Source organism: Phalacrocorax aristotelis, chromosome 3 (assembly GCF_949628215.1).
Source record: "Phalacrocorax aristotelis chromosome 3, bGulAri2.1, whole genome shotgun sequence".
Taxonomy (NCBI): domain Eukaryota; kingdom Metazoa; phylum Chordata; class Aves; order Suliformes; family Phalacrocoracidae; genus Phalacrocorax; species Phalacrocorax aristotelis.
In genome coordinates this window covers 79,967,762-79,981,907 of record NC_134278.1, presented here as the reverse complement: position 1 = coordinate 79,981,907, position 14,146 = coordinate 79,967,762, and the positions used below count along the sequence as shown (strand labels likewise).

At 39.1% G+C, this 14,146-nt stretch overlaps 1 long non-coding RNA gene across 4 annotated transcripts in view; it reads left to right on the top strand.

The window, feature by feature from the left end:
* Nucleotides 1-6,772: 6,772 nt before the first annotated feature.
* The window catches only part of LOC142054928 (uncharacterized), a 283,958-nt gene continuing 276,584 nt past the window's right edge, over nucleotides 6,773-14,146 (top strand). For all 4 annotated transcript variants that reach the window (XR_012659728.1, XR_012659730.1, XR_012659727.1 and 1 more), the window contains exon 1: nucleotides 6,773-7,498. This is a non-coding gene — a long non-coding RNA (uncharacterized LOC142054928). The remainder of the gene's footprint in view (nucleotides 7,499-14,146) is intronic.

Genomic DNA, 14,146 nt, shown 5'->3' with positions numbered 1-14,146 from the left:
TGACTGCATTTTGTCTGGAGTGTCTGTGTTCAGGGGGTACCTTTGACACATGCACATAACTTTGTGAATGCTAAAAGTTTACAGAAGTTCACAAAGCAATCAGAGAGAGTGGTGGGAGCTGTTAAGCACAGACATCACCTTTGCCTCAGGAAATTCCTAAGCAGCAAATTCCTGGAGGCCAGGAGAAGATGTTGGGGAAATAAACCCATACATCTGCCTCGTTCTCATGCTCTTCCGGAAGTTAACTCCAGTTAGCAACTGGCTATATAAGAGACTTGTGTGGATATACAAGCACCATGGCTGGGAGCACTCAAAAAAGGATAGCAGATGCAGACACGTTATTCTTTGCTTAAACTATAGCCGTAACCATAGCTGGTCCCTTTTTCCCCATAGGCATTAGTCTCCTATTCAGTCTGCATCACAGGAGGTAATGGATGCAGTGATGGAGAACAGAGCTTTTACACAAAAGACACTGACTCATAGTCTTATCTCTGGGCTCTCTTTTCAGGTTTCTTTTGGATTCTGTGAAGTTTATTAGCTATTAATTTCTGGTTTACATTATTTTATTTCTTCTTATAGCTGCTTAAAGGTATAAAGGTGGGAATATTTTTCGTTTAGTGCATTAAACTCAAGTTCTACATAACCACTTCAAAGGAGAAATTGAACAAGGTTGTATTACTAAGCAAGAAATCAAATTTAGATAGACATAAATCTAGAGGGGAAAAAATTAACCAGCAAACCTAAATAGACTTGTTCTTTATGTGAGTTTACTAGGAATCAAATTAAATGTAAAACCCCTTACGCAAGTTCTCTGAGAAGAGGAGGAGAGCATCAGCTCCCAAAACTTTAGACTGGCACCTGTGAATGAGACGCTGCGCTGGATCAGTAACAATGAATTAGCTAGTTGGGTAGTGACTATTCAGCCAGACCTACAGCTAAAACTGGAGCTAATCCTTAATCAGAGCTTTTTGAAAGTAGAAAAAAAAAACCTTGTTTGTTTTTAAAACCTGTTTTTCTTAGTTCTGCACCTCCTGATTTCAAAGAGGAGTGGAGGCAGGAAGGCTGAAAATACAGTAGGAAATACTAACTTTATACCTAGGAAATGCATTTTGGATTGCATTAGAAGTCCTGTTCTTTCTGGATTTTCAGCCCAGATTTACAGGCACCCAAAATTTTCCAACTCTGTAGATAAACACCTGTGTTTGTGAAAAGTACTTGGTGTTCTCCTGGTTAGAATTAACCGCTGAGCTTTCTCCATCGCTATGGACCTTGTGCAATATGGATCTCCAAATTTTTCTTACAGCTTTATTAAATTTTCTATTTTAAAAAAGATCTCTGTGTTGCAGCTCTCACTTATGGAGTCCACTCTTCCTCCGTTCCGAGAAACCGCTGAAGTGCATGCTTATTTGACTACATTCAGCTGGATTAATCTGTTTAAATGGGAAGAATACATGTTGCTGAATTAGAACCTTGAAGAGTCTATAAGGCAACTGGGTGAGCAAGGGCTGCAGAGAGTGAAAGGTTATAATACAGGATCTTCAATTCTGGATTTGAAAGCTGAAGGTGCTGGAATTTATATTAATAAAAATGTATTCATGTAAGTCAATATCATATACTACTGAGAGAGGAAGAAGGTGGACATGGATGGTTTGCTTTGCTCTAATTAGAGGGTGTAAGGTTAACTTCTGGCTTTGGGGTAGATGGGGTGCATGGGGTGAAAACAGAGTATATGATCTCACTGAAAGCTTGTGAAGCAACACAGTCTAGCAAGGCTTGTATGGATACTAGAGGAAGCCTTAATCAAAAAGGCTATTCCTGCTCTGATGTGTCATACTAATTGTCTTTTCCTTTGTGGTTCTTGATGATTTGAGTATGTGGCTCTCAGGACAATCATCTTTTCCCTAAGAAAATTAAAATAACATTACTATTTATTGTTGCAAAATGGGAGGCACCAAATATCTAAAAGATGTAGGCACTTGTGTTTCCAAAGCCAACATCAGAATGAAATGTTCGCTGGTGGTGTTATGGTATAGAAAATACAACTTAATATTGAATTCTGATCAATCTGTGCAATGATTAGAATGTCCCAAGTTACATTAAGCCAAACAAAATCCCTCTTTGCTAACATTTTTTCTTACTTCCTTTCACACCAGTTTGCTCTATTGTGCATTCAGGCTGAGGGAAGGTAACCTCCTTTTTACAGGCTAAGTGTGCTCTGCTGTTTCAGTTTGCATGATGTAAATCAATACATGTGTTCAGAACCTTTCCAGCTAAGGGTATGCCTTTCTTTCTTGTGTACTTTTTGCAATACGGAATTAGAAAATTCTTTTTCCCTTCACATTTATTGGATGTATTCTTTTGTAGAGTGGTCATTCTGTTCCACATTTCCAGAAGAATTTGGGTCATTGTTTACTTGTGGCTTCATTAAAGAATGTCCAGTAGCTAACAATTTCCATTGTCAACCTTTGAATATCAAGCATGCTATTATAATACTCTTTGAAAGCACTGCATGTAGCACAGAAACCTGAGAGACGCCAGAGCAGCTCTAGTCAAGTTATAAAAAGAGCACTACCATTGCTGCCTGAACAGAAGGAATGTGTGGGGAGATCGAGGGCATTGCCATGACAATTCCAACCGACGGATCTTTGTTCTTGATGTGTTCTGACATAGACTTTCTTGTTCCAACATCAGGTGCAAATGATGATTATGAGAACCCATGCTTGTTGTGGAGAATGCATGGCCGAACATCTCTTCTTCTGTTTGTTGGAGCTACAAAATACATGGCCAATGGAGTCTAATTTGAATGAAATTTTATGGGCACACAGAGGTTGGTGTGAAGTAAGGAAGGCTCTACTTTGACCTCTGTAGCCTCTCTACAGAGAGCTTAATAGAGAAATGTTTTAAATTACAGTATGTTCCAATTATTGTACATTTATGGGACGGTGTGAGCTCCCTCTACGGGCTAATTTAACGTCTGCAAATTCCAATAATTCTTTTTTGTAACAAAGCCTCTGTGTAGCCTAGTGGATAAGGTGCCTGCCTAAGGTTTCTAAGGTTGTGCTCTTTTGAGCGTGTGCAAGATGGCTGCCACAAAAGTGTTTGAAGCTGCCGCGTTTGAAGCTGCCGCGTGTGTTTGAAGCTGCCGCATTTGAAGCTGCCAGGTTTGAAGCTGCCGCGTGTGTTTGAAGCCGGCGTGTTTGATGTTGCTGAGTACGTTTGTAAATTTGAGGCAGACTTTAATATTGTTAGACGGTAGGGGAGTCCTTTTCAACCTTTTTTCATTTTTCACTTGAACTTTTAAAAAGTTTTATTTTAACTTTTTTTTAAACTATTTTAACTACTTATGTCAGCTGAGGAATGCTGTGATTCACAGCCATTATTGTAAGGAGGCTGTTATGTATTTTTAGTGCTGCTGGGACCATAGGAATTTTTGAGTGACTTTGACTGCAGACAACAATGTGGAGAATAATCCCGACTGTGAAAAGTGCTGTTGGGGCTGCAGAAAAGTACAGAATAATTTTGACCAAGGGCAGTCATGGCTGCTTTTAGAAGAAATACGAGTATGCCCGGGTGTTGAATTTGTGAGTTACTGGGACTGGGAGGAAAAAAAATTGCTGGAAAGAGAGATTGGAGTTTTGTAGGGAATTGACAGTGTGTTCAATTAGCTGGGAGCTGAGAGTTTAAACAAAAAGTCTGATGGGACTGTAGAAGAGCCTTCAATGATGCTGAGTGAAGAACTTAAGCTGTTTGGACAGTAGGGGAAAGGTGTAAATGGTGCCATTTGTTGAAAGCTATGAACTACTGAAAATGTTAGAAAGCAAATACCAAATGTATTTGTTGAGAGATGTAAGGTGTAGTTTGTTTGTTCTGGAGGAGAAATGTTCTGTAATGTTATATTATTTAGGAATGCAATTTTTGAAGTCTAAAAACTGCCCAAGACTTGATATGGGACTGGAAAGCCAATAGTTGTTGGGTGAGAGAGGGAGGGGTGTTTTTAGGTTATCTGAATGGTGGTTTTTGCATGGACAAGCAGTATCTTGCTATACATGTGAAGGTGTATATTGGTTGGAAGAGGTTCATACAATGTAACTAACTGGATGTCCTCCAAAAGTAACCAGTTAGCTATTGGTGAACCAAAGGCGGATGACTTCTACTATTGTTCATCATTTAATTGTGATTTGGGAGGAACTGTTTTGTAGTTCTGGGTCTCTGGAGGTCTCGTCCCTGTCATTCTCATCCAGACCTGGAGCATCCATTACTGATGAGGTTTGTTCACTGTCTTGGAGACCCTCTGGAAATCCCATCAGCTCTGGTCATCTTTTAAGTATTAGAAGGTAAATCTGGTATCTGCTATGTCAATGTGTGTGCTTTTTAACCATATCCATCTGTCATTTGTCAGATTGAATTCTTGGCACAAGATTGAGATCAGTGAGTCTGTACCTCAGTTAATCTGCAACAGGATGTTGAGATCACAGATTATTTTGTTTATACTCTTGAATCTCCCTCAGATTGAATCATCACCTTTTAATTTTTCTAGACCTGACTCCTCTGTTCTGGTGATTCTTTGTTCAGATGTGCTTTGTTTTATCACCTGAGCTGGTAACACTAAAACATTCTTTTGTATGGAATTACACAAGTGATGAAATGATGAAAAAATTGTGTGGTACATTACAAAGAGTTGGGTAACTCTCCATGACTTGGCTTCCCTGTGAAGGTTTGCACTTAAGGATTTTTAATTTCTGTACTTTAACAGGCGCCAAACGGATCTGATTGACACTGTTTGTGATAAATTACTAGTGTTGTACTTTTTTTTTTCCTCCAGGCATTTCTCTTTCCTATTTTAGAATATTTGTTATGTTCTTTTGACTTACACTGTTGCTTTTGCTTTCTTTAGTTTATCAACCTTGTGAAATTAACCTCAGTGTTTTGTTTTTTTTCAGATTACACAGACTTTTCATTACTTTGAAGCATTTTTTTAGCTAAGCCAGAGTAGTCTCTGTGCCCCACCTGGTAAAATTTCAGCAGAACTCAGCTGGATTGCCAGTCCTAGAACCTGGCCCCAGTTGTCAGCTTTAACATGGATTTGGAGCAATGTTTTGCCCTGACTCAATGCATAAGTTTGCCCTCATAATTTCAGTCATATATATGGCATGTTGTGATCTTAACTACCATATCAGATATAATGTAATTCTTGATCTTGAGTAATCTCCTTTCTTTCATTTTACTGTTAATGAAGTTTTTAGTGAGTACCATCAACCTTAACACCAGATGTTCTGATGATTTAAAAAATAATTTTGTATTACACTTCAGTGTGGTTGCTGCCCTATTTCTGTTTGTCTTCCAGGTTTGGTAAATCAGATGGTTGTTTACTTTTTATATAATCTTGTTACTAGAAAATTTATTGGCATTCATTCTAAACTTTAAAGACCTTTCTTGTTAGCATTTTGGGTTTTTTCTTCTGTAGGTTTCTTGTTCAGTCCTTTCCAATCTGTAGCATTCCTTTTGTTTTACTGTGGTCCTTGTTAATTTAAAATGAGTCTACCGTTAACTTGTGTATCAATGGATCCTGCCATCGAGTTCAGTTTAACAGTCTTGCCCTTTACACAGCAAAATTATTACTGATGGTGATAGTGCTGGAAAATCTGAGTAGCTTCTTTACCTAAGAGCTTGCTACTGATATAAATAAAGCAGAAAAGTTATCCAAAGCAAGTCTGTTGCATAAGCTTTAGTTAAAATGTCTTGAATTTTCTAAAACAAAGGTGTGAAAATTTCAGGCAAGTGTTCAACTATTTAACAAAATGAACAACATAAGCCCTGGTAATTTACATCTCCCCTGTTTCTGAAAGTTGGTATTTTTTTTATCCCTTTGCCATTTTATCTATGATTAGGTTTTGAGGCATCTAAAGCTATTTGAAACTGGAAAGTTTTGGTTTTCTTTTCTTTTCATTTCATTTGTGATCCTGAAACATGCTTCTGTTAAATGAAATTGGTGATACTATGCTGGTTTATAAAACAGCACTGATGATCAGTCTTTAAAAATCTCATTTTATATTAAAATTCTACAATATTTAGTCATTTTGTTGAAAATATTTATTGAAATAGCTATATGAAAACTAACACTTCACTGAGCACAATGCTATGCATTTTTTCAAACTGTTAGAAATAAGTCTGCATAGTCACTGTATTTTTTCCATTTTCCTCATGGCCTTTTAGCAATTTGTTATATTACTAGTATGTAGTTGTACTTAATAACTACTATACTAGTTATACTTAATTATATATAATTATGTTCTGCTCTCAGTCACATGAAAGCTTACCGACAAGTAAGAATACGTGAAGGGTTTAGCTTATTGTTTTTTTCTACTCTATTGTATGGTTAATGCACAAATGGGATTACAAGGAATGGTGATGTGGTGTTTGCTTCTCATGTATTCTGCCTTACTTTTAGCTAAATTAGTGTTTTACATCTCTTGATCGAATAGGTTTTTTTTAAAGAAAATTGTCAGTGGGCAGCAGTTGCATGGCTGTAGCTGAAAATTATTTATGTTACTATTTCTCAGATTCTTGGCTTCCTTTTGGTTCTGGAACTTCTGTGGCTGAACAAACACCATGTTCCCAGCTAGATGGGCTTCCAGCTACTTAAACACAGTCCAGCTCCGTTTCAAACTGTGATGCCTAAAATTTAGCTGGAAAATCCATACTTAGATGGAGTGACCTGATTTTAAAAATGCTGAACTTTGAGATGCCCAAGAATTGGTGGATGATTAGTACTTCTAAGTGACACCATGCATGTAACATTTTGAATAAAGTTTTTTTTTTTTAAATTTTAGGCACCTCAATATGAAAACATTAACCTTTGTCTCTCTCTAAATAAGCACAGACTATGTTTGGCATTGCACATTCCTTCCCCGCAAAGAGCTTATAACTAGAGCAAACCAGTCAAAGGGTAGCTAGGTTATAGTGTGACATGTGGGAATTGAATTAACAGGGTATTTCTTTTTCTTTTTTTTGTTTGTTTAGCTATGGAAATTCATACCAGGCATATGTCCATCCATACCTCATTTCTTAATTTTGTGACTATAAAATTTGGATCACTGGAAAGGGAAATGGAAAGTTTGTTGTTTAGCCGCAGAGCAAATACATGTAGTTGCAGAACAAGATTTCTCTTGATGCAGGGTTTTTCTGTTACTATGCCTGATCTAAAGATTGAGGCAAACCTTTGGCCTACTTAGCCATAGTAACATATCTAAAAAGTTGCAAAGTAGTGGGTTTTGGATTATTGCTAACATAAAAACAATCAGTTACAACAGTAACTGCTTTTTTTTTTTTTTTTGCATAATCAGCGTACTTTGGGTTTGGGCTAGTGACACAGTGATGAAGTGTTTGCTATCCTGTGGTTGATCCATCCATTTTCACTCACTTGATCTGATCCAAACTTGGGGATCATTTATTTTGTTCCCTTGCCAGAGAACACAGAAGCGCCATTTCTGGTGACATGGTAAGAGAAATTAATGAACAGAGTTGATCTAATAATGTGAAAACTCTCCAGTTCTGTTTTGGTTTCTTCATGTTCTTTGCTTGGCTACTTCTGCTTCAGAAAGCTATATTTCTCTTATGCAGACCTGTATGTGTTTGTTAACAAGTTGGTTATATTCAAACAACATCTTTTCTACTGTGTGGTCTTTTTTTTTTTTTTTTTTTTAATAATTCATTATGCCCTGCTGAGTAATTCCATCCAAGAGAGAAAACAATGCCATGTGATTTTTATGTGTCGTCAAATATACTTGAAAACTAACTTGCAGAATTAGATTCATGTCACACAGATAGCGGAAAAGGTTTGCTTTATGAAAAGTGCAGGAAAAGCAAGAGTGTTAATCAATTGGATAATTTATTTGCAATACATAATTCTACCTGCTCTTTTGTTATACTGTAAGGACAGAACTGAGTAGTGCAGATGATGCATAAAGAGGAATCTTTTCTCAGCTGAAATCCTTAACTTGGGGTCTGTGGAATTCCCCTTGCTCTCTGAAATGTTGGCTAAACAGCAGCTTTTTTTGGCATCATACACAGGTGTGTTTTTGCCGCCTGAAAATACAGCAAAGAGAAAATAGTCAAGAAGCAATGTAGTTGAGGTGTGGGATTTTAGATTTACCTTTCCACACTTTTGCTAATCTTAAAGTCTACTTCTGTATATATAACTGAAGAAGCTGCATGTGTGGAATCGCACAGCACACTAGGGTTGAAGGTGACCCATAAAGCAACGTCCAGGATTTTGTTTTCCATGGATTGCAGTGTTTTCCTACCATAGCGAGTTAAAGCACACACTAGCAAGAAGCGTTTTCCATCTGAATTTCCAGGACGAAGATACCTGCATTTTGCTTGCGAGCTTTTCTGTACTTGCCAGATATTTAGCTCTTGAGAAGGGGTAGTATCTTTAAGATCTGTATTTTGCAGCTGCAGAAGGATGGGTTCTGTGATTGTGCAGTGTTGGTGTTTCTGTCAGGAAATACCCTGATTCACATATGCATGCAATCGCATGAGACTACACATAAAATTCCTTCCATTGTTGCAGGACTTTAAGTAGCTTTAATCCCTTAACTGTGCATGGGAAAGCAAGAATAGGTGTTGTTGTTTATGATCCGTGAACAGACACGGGAGTGAGATTGGTACTGACAACACTTTTCCCCCATGAATAATAAAGTTCTGCACGTGAAAGGAAATCAGAGCTTTAATATATAACCTTTTCTTTAAGTTTCAGGACTACATTATGCATCCATATCTTGGGCCCAATAAAATGAACGAATCCTTTTAGTTTTCCTACTGTTATGGCTTTAAAACCAGCGAAGTCTTTTCTTTTTTTTTCCACTGCAATTTAATCTAATTTTAATATTCCCCAGATAATAGTGAAATAACCAGTTCTGTCCAATTCTGCCTTACATAAAAGCACCAGCATGTTTGGAACATAAACCTTGTTTTACCTTTTGTTGAGCTGCCCAATTTAGTAAGAGCAATTCAGTGCTACATCTTAAACCTAGTATGACTTAGAACACTGGAATCTGCCTGGAATGTGAAAAAAGGGAATAATTTATATTTAATTGGTCTAAACCTACCTTTCCTAGGTCAATAAGAAGAGGAAAATCAGCAGCATTAATCAAGATAAAATTATCAGCTGATTAATCAGTGTTCTAATTACTGCATAGTTCTTTCCCTTTTCAGTTTTAATTACTAAACTTCATTGTCTTTTCCATATGGCCATCATGCATTCACAGTACACTTTTTCTCCTGGTGAGATCATTAATATAAAAAATGTACATTCAAGACATTACTGAAGATATAAGAAATTGCTATTGCCTCCTAAGAAATTACCAAGGAAGCTGCAAATCAGCCATAGGTTATACAGGAAAAGTCTAATAAATCTACTAACACTTAAGAAAATAGATATAGTAGAAATGCAATTATGATTATCAAACCAACCTTTGTCCTAAAGTGAGTTTTACCAGTCTTATTTCATCAAATCTATCTCTTGGTTGGGTCAGAAACCAATCACAATCTGATTTAAATTGGCAAAACACATGGGAGACCTCTTAAATTCATAGGGCTAACATAGACCACACAAATACTCTCTTAGCATGTCCTCTTTAGCAGAATATTCCTTCTTGCTAAGGCCTGGATCCTCAAAGGTGTTTAGGTGCTTGACTACCAATGGAGTAACCATTTTCAGAAGATATTAGATATCTAAATATCTTCTGAGGATTTAAGCCCAAGTGTTCTCGGTAAGAGCTGGTACTTCGTCAGCAAGAACATCCAGTTCTGTACATTTGGGAAATACACAATATGGTCTTGCATAATTTTATTTTTTTGATTAATGCTTTAAAGCACTTCCATTGCCTGAGATTTCTCTATCCCTTATCACTACGTGAGGGAGGACGTGCAAAATTGCCTTTATGCAGTGAGCCTTGCCTGTGAATTGGTGTTGAGATTTTGAGTTTTGTGTGGCAGGCCCACGTTGTGCAGGAGTGGCAGAGGCTGCCCGAGCACCTTCTGCTTCTGCCTTTAGCTCCCGATAGCAACATCTCAAAGATCTGTTTTTCTAGAAACATGGTGACTTGTGTCTAATTGCACCCCTACTTCCTAAATATTTGTTGTATTCCTGATCAGAATGTCCTAAGTGAGCATACATACAATATAATTACGGAGTTTCTCAGTTGTGCTTTAGCTTACGGATAACTTGTGAGGACTACACAACATGAATTGCCCCCAAGAAATACAACTATGTAACTGAGTAGCATGTTGTGAGAGGGGCATGCGCATGGGAAGAGCCGTCCCCACGCTCGCTTCTGTGTGTGCCCTTAGCCGGACTGCTGGACAGGACGGACACGGAGCCTGGTCCCGCGCAACAGCCTTTGCTTCTGCCTGTGCAGCAGGTTCTGTGTCTGGCTTACAGTGTGTCTGGGCTTGGGAGCGTTGCATCCTTGGAAATGGTCTGCTCTCACTTTCTTCGCATCCACAATCTAAATGGTGGATTTCCACCATCCAGCTTCCAACAATGTCTTCTAATTTTTCAAATATTTCTATGTGCTTGTCTGTTTCATTTAAAAATCAGGTTTTCCTGAGAAGAAGTAGTCATACCAGTTATTCAGTTAACTGATTAGTAATTGAAGGCCTAGTTTGGAAATTGTACAAGTTTCCTATGAATATTCATAAAAAATAATTAACTTGGCTTCTGATTTAGAACCCAACAACAGTTCACTTCAATTTGGTTGTTTTTTTTTTTTTGATAGATGAGTTAATTATATGCTGAGGTCTAGTTGCTGAGGTTTCTTTCCTAAGTGGTGATTGACTAACTGCTGCTGGTGACAATAATCCTGGTTTGGAGGGCTTTTTTTGTATTTTTGCTTTGGGTTTGGGTTGTTGGGAATTTTGGTGGGTTTTTTTTGTGTGTGTGTGTGTGTGTCTTTCACAATGTTGCTCTGCAGCTGGAGGGTGGCTCACCGCCATCCCCCTGCAAGGAACATGGGTGCCCTGATGCAAAGTCCCTTCCCTGTTGCATTGGTGGACCCGCTCCAGCTTATTTTCTTCCGCAAAAGCAGGAGCGCCCTTGGAAATGAGGATTGCTCTGATCCAGTGAGAGACAGGTTCCCGCAGGACTTAAACAAAAATTTGCGCTGCAGTGAAATCCCTGCTGCCCCAAAGTAACGTGCTGGCTGTTACAGGAGGACCAAGGTGGCTGCTCATCCTACCAAAGCCTGGATGAGGCAACTGGCTCTGCTCTTGCCTCCTGGAGGTGAAAACAGGCAGGTGGCAAAGCCAATTTTAGACTTTAGGGGTGGCGCACCTGCTCCCTTCACGAAAAGGGCAGCGAGACCACCTGTCCCACCGGGCACTCCTCCGTTTGGAAGGCAGAGAGCAGGGAGGGGAGCCCCAGCCCTCCGGTGAGCCCTTCTGCCCCGCTGGGAAGGCAGAGCCTCCCTCCCGCAGCCCCGCCGCCACCGTGCCGCATCCCCAGCCGGCAGAGCAAGGCTGCCATCTAGTGCCACCCGCACCCGCCCCGCTCGCCTTTTATTCCCCTCCTTTCTTTCTCTCCTCTTTTTTTTTTTTTTTTTTTTTTTTCTAAAAAGGTTTTTATCCCGTCAAGGAAAAACTGGCTCTTGGAAAACAACCAACTCAGTTGGAACTCGGAGATAATAATCAGTTTCTCTGGGCTTGTGAAATTGGCTCATTAAGCGTGCTTTTTAACAGAAAATATTGGAAGCGATTAAGTCTGCTTTACTGAGTGGGCATGAAATGGCTAACCTTCGGCCACCCACAGCTCCTAGGTGCCTGGCGTCGTTTTATGCATGCAGCGTAATGTCTTTACTTGAAGTGCTGTTTATTCATCACCTGCTTATTTATCTCTTTGCATTTGGCAGGCACATCGATCAATGTTAAACTGTCACACAAGGTTATTTTTCTTTTACATAACAGTAGAGGCCTAAGGTAGTGGCATATTAAAAGTAATAACTTTCTAACTTGTAGCTCAAGATGACAGCACCATTTGTACCTGAATATATTACAGCCAGAAATTCAAAAAAGAAAAAAAAAATTAAAGAAGTTAAAAAACCAGATGATGTCTGTTAAGAATTAATGTTCTTCCAAGGTCAAAGGCTGGAAGACAACATTCCCAGTGTTGCTATAATTGTGTGCCTATGTGTGTTGTGATTATGTCTAGCGAACGGCTCTCCACCACAAAACAAATCCTCCTCTGACCCATTGGAGCTAACTTTAGGCCTTAACACCCTGATAAACCCTCAGGGAGACAACTTTACATATGCTGTTGAACACCCAACCTGATTTATCCCACAACAATCAGGTAGTTTTGCTTAGAAATGGATTGATTCATCCTAATGTTTGGCTATAGGTGCTCATGTCCACATCCCCCTCACAAGTGATGCTGCCGTGGTTCTGCAACAGTCACCCGAAGTCAGGCCACGCGCGTTGGGGACTTGTGGCTCAACCTGAATAAACACGGAGTGGAATGGCTGTCAACAACCCTACGCAGCCATCGGAAAAACCAACAAAAAAGTCAATGTAGAAGTAAGGCTTTTCATTCTAGTTTCTCTCACCCCCACACCCCCCTTTTCTTTTTTTGGTTCTAGTATTCTGTTGCTTTCAAACACTGCCCAGCTTTGATAGACTTCCTGTCTTGGCACAGGGCCAGGCAAGCTTTCTCTGTACAAACAGGTTTTCTTTTTATTTTCAGTCCAGCCTAAAAATGCCTACAGATAGAAGAATGTCAGATCTTTTTAGTGTTGAATTTCAAAGCGGTCCTTAGAATTCTTTCCTTCCCTTGATCTCGTCTTTGGATTGCAGCTTGGACTCACTCTCTGTTTCTAAATATAAGCCGTGGACAGTGGCTTTCTAATAAAATGCTTTGATAATCTTGTGTACATGGGAATTAAGCATCGGGCTGTAGTGGACGTTGTGTCAGCAGCACCGTTCATGCTGACATGAAGCACTACTTCTCTCCCACCACTGTATATGTTGTCTGCCAAAGTACCCTTACTAGAAAGTGTGAATGAAGAAATGGAAACGCTTAAGAAAGCAAGGCCATGAAATGCACTTGCACTTCATGCAGATGGCATCTTGCTTTCTGGATTTAACAGAATTTATCGTTGAGGCTGCTCTATCTTTGGATCTGTTAATTCATGTATTCATTCCTGCTCTTGGGCAGACAGTTCTATTTTATCTCATGAAGTGCAAACCTGGAAGGGAGGGAGGAGGGAAGCTTGTCCATTAAAAAAGCAGCACCTCCACATGTCTATGCTCTTTGGATCAATATTTGTATCAAAGTGGTTTAAATGTATGTGGCTCTAGGGCTGTCCATTCTTTCAACCTGACCTGCAGCATTGATTAGGGCTAGTATAAGGAAGGGAAAATAGCAAATCCGGTAAGATAAAATTAAAAAAAGCATGGAATGTCACTGTGACTCCTGAGAAAGAAGCACTTAAAGTGCTCACATCGTTTGTATGAGCTCAGCAATCCCCTTAGTTAAGAGACTGCCCCTCTTCACCACCCACATATGGCAGTTGTGGTTCATTTGATTGTATTTCTGAGCATAACAAAGAGTATTTCAGATTTTATCTGAACAAAGGTGAAACCTCCCTGTTTGGGATATATGAGTTCTCTTGGTTCTGGTTAAAATATTCACACTGATGTTTTAATTGCTACTTCACTTTCTGCTTGTATATCCTAATTCATGGAAGGCACAGAGAAAGTTTATAATGTGGATAAAAATTAACTTCTGCATGTTTTCTTCCTCCATTAGGAGTGCAAGCCCTTCCATGAACTCTGTTGGACATTATACACGCAGGGAGTGCAAGGCAATTTACACCTGTAAGAGATTCTTATCTGAAGAGGAGCCCAATTAAAGCAAAGCTGCAGGACTGACCCTCCAATTTTCCTGATTACAAGCTTTTGCTAGCATTCTAGATGGAGGAAATGTTTGGTTTCCTTCCCTGTTTTGCTCCTTCTGTTGTTGTTCCTACAGTGTCTTTCCAATTCATTTTGAAGTGATAGAGGCTGAAATCAGTGAGAGAGGTCACTTAGTGAAAACTTGGCTTTATTTAAATTGATTTTACCAGGTCCAGGATTTCACTTGAAGACTTTG